This window comes from Myotis davidii, unplaced genomic scaffold, assembly GCF_000327345.1.
Source record: "Myotis davidii unplaced genomic scaffold, ASM32734v1 scaffold96, whole genome shotgun sequence".
Classification (NCBI taxonomy): Eukaryota; Metazoa; Chordata; class Mammalia; order Chiroptera; family Vespertilionidae; genus Myotis; species Myotis davidii.
The window spans coordinates 9,261,153-9,264,146 of NW_006289416.1; the positions used below are offsets into that span (position 1 = coordinate 9,261,153).

The 2,994-nt window shown below is 46.2% G+C and overlaps 1 protein-coding gene across 2 annotated transcripts in view; it reads right to left on the reverse strand.

The window, feature by feature from the left end:
- Nucleotides 1–129, reverse strand: part of ZNF407 (zinc finger protein 407) — a 378,216-nt gene extending 378,087 nt beyond the window's left edge. For both annotated transcript variants that reach the window (XM_006761911.2, XM_015562762.1), the window contains exon 1: nucleotides 60–129. The gene's annotated coding sequence lies outside the window, so the exon portion shown is untranslated. The remainder of the gene's footprint in view (nucleotides 1–59) is intronic.
- Nucleotides 130–2,994: the final 2,865 nt, after the last annotated feature.

The window sequence follows — 2,994 nt, forward strand, 5'->3', positions numbered from 1 at the left end:
GCCCCGCGCTGGACGGTCCCCGCCTCCAAACCCCCCGCCCCGGCCAGACAGTAACTTACCTGTTTCCCGACAGGATCGCTCCTGCTGCCCCTACGACTGACTCCTCCGGCTCACCGTCTTCCCTCTGGGAGGAAGGGGCGGGACATCCTGCCTTTCCGTTGAGCGACTTCCGGCGGCTCCCTGGACAACTCCGTCGTGAACCGACCGCCGGACGCTACAGCCAAAATACAGGATCTCGGGAGCGGTTTAGTAAAACCCACTCCAAGTACCCTTTTTCTTTGCCTCGAATGGCCGACGGGTCCGTGTGCCGTCTTGTTTTCGGTACATCATCGCTTGCCGGAAGTCGCTCGGAGTTGAAGCCGGAAGTCCCATCCCTCCCCTAGAGAAAACGGAAAGCCGAGGGAGTCAGTCTAAAGGAGAGACCGTGGTCCGTCTGGGAAGCTGGCGGTGTCGGCCGGGGTGGGCAACCTGGGACTTAGAAGGTCCGCGAGCAGGTTCCTCCCGGGCGACTCTGCCTCCGCGTCCCCTCCCTCCTCCAACCCCCTCGCCTCCCGCCTTGGAAAACCCCGAGGGTGACGCGGAGAAGCCGACGCCCCGGGCGCTGCGAAGGCCTGCGGGGCCTTGACCCGGCCCAAGGGGTGCCGCTGCCGAGGCCCTCCTGTAGAGGACCCAGCAATTTCTGCTGGGCCAGGCGCGTGCGCCCCTCCAGATTAAGAGAAAAAGCTCTCCCGTGACTCAGATTGGGATCCTCGCAGTCACAGGCCGAAGGGAGCCAGGAGCCGAATTCCGAGGCAAAGGAGTTCAGTGTGGTGGTTCAGTTGGGCAATAAGAACCGAAAACGCCCCTTCGTGGACTGTTTGTGAACGTTAACGGCACCAGGATTGGCCGAAGAAAGACACTGTGCGCCCAGTCACAGCCCCTCTGCCCCTTGTGCGGAAGCATCCTAGGGCCTCGAGTCTAGAACCTCAGGACCCAGGAAGGAAGACCAAGTGCAAGGACAGCAGCACCTTATCTAGACACGGGCAGCGGTATCCCACCTGGGGTTAGATGGTGACGAATTCTAACTTCTCTTGTAGACAGGGGCACCTGTTAATCAGAATTGTATTTAGGAAGACAAAGTGAGTAGGCTTTGAAATAATGCCCTTATAGTAATAATGATAGGCATCCTACCCACATCATCTCTCACGGCCAATTTCAGCTCAGTGCTATTTAAATCAGACTAGGATAGAGCCGTGTTTCGACTGGTGTGTGGCAAGAATTTTTAAAACATGCAATACCGGACTAGTCAGGGGCACTGACCTCTTTTCCCTTAGATTGTCAAATTAAAAAATGGGAACAGCCAACAGGCGCCCAGCACACTCAGATCCAGAGAGCGGCAGGCACACGCAGGACTGGTGTGAATGAATCAGAATTATATGTATGTTTTTTGTCCGTGTGCTACAGAACTTTAGTCATTAATTTATGTGTGCCATGAGATGAAAAAGGTAAGTCGGTGGGATAGAGAGCTTCTTGTAGCCCTTATCTGAATCCTCAATAGAATCCAAATGAATGCTCACGTCTTCCACGGCAGGAAAGGGCTGTTTAGAAGCATCAACCTTCCCAAGATCACACAGCTAGTAAAAGTAGGACTTGGCTCTAAACTCCACAGTCAGACTTACCCACTCTACCATACTGACTCAGTAATTGTCTATTAAAAACTATATAGAAACTTGGAAAACAGGTTTCTCAGAACAGGTGATCCGCTTGTCAATGTTATATCCGTTTCGTTAACGTTTACTGGATGCCTATTGAATGAAAGAGAATTAAAACTAAATTTGGTCTTCAGAGTTCCCTAGAAATGTACTTGAAAATGTAGTGCTTATAAATAAAATGTTTACCATCTATTTCAACAGTGTTAGTCTTGTATGACAAGGTGATAAACTTGTCAATATGATAAACTTCTTCATATGGAGAACTTGGCACAGTTCTCCATATGAATTGGGCATTCTGTTGGTCTTCAGGTGCTGAATCTTGCAACCTTTCTCACCGTAGGGATTTAGTTAACAGTTCATCTTCTTTGAGCAGTGAAGTAGAATCTGAGTTGATTTTTCAGTTCCACTTTGCATTATTTTGCAGAGACAGGACCATTTACATCATAATGTCACCTTAAGGAAGTCAATTTAACCTTTTCCTCATGTGTATGATGAGTTATTTAGGGTAAAGTTCCCTTTTGAAATTCTATTAATAGAAAAGGCTCTAAAATTTCCAAATCATACTAGTAGGATATAATAATATTACTCTTATAAAGGACTTTGCTCTGTTAGATAATACTAATAGTGATGATGGCTATTGTTTATTAAGCATCTACTATATTTCATGCAGGGCTCAAGAAAAACCCAGGAATATAGAAAAATTTTGATATAGTTTTTGTGTGTCTCATCAGGAAAGTTTACATATATATAAAAGAATATACAGGTGTATTTATATAATCTTTATAAAATTTATATAATATAATTATTTTTATTATATTGTATTTATATTACATGTAAATGTTTGTAAAACCTTGAGGCTTTTTAAAAAATTATTTCTCCCCACACTTTTATGTAGCGACAGGACAAGAATTTTTAATTTGTGTTTGCAGTATTGCTATAAAGCAAGAGTAAACCAACACTTCTCTTTTGTTTAGCATTTGAAGGGACGGAGGCCCCAGGGAGAGGAGGCCAAGCAACTTTTCTGGACTGAGATGGCAGCCCAGCCAAATGTAGGCTGTTTATGTGAAACTCATGGAGCCCTTGTGGCTTGCTCTGAGGTTCCACTCCTTCCATTGACTGGACAGAGCTGTTGGTCCCCCTCCCAATGTTGGAGCTCCAATCCACCACTTTTCTCTGAAATACAGCTTCCCATCCATTGTGTTTGAACTTGCTCTCTGCATTGACTAATGTTTTCTAATATTGCAGACAAGTTTTCTTAAAACACTATTTATCCTTGCACCTGTACCTGATGCCTCCCCGCCCG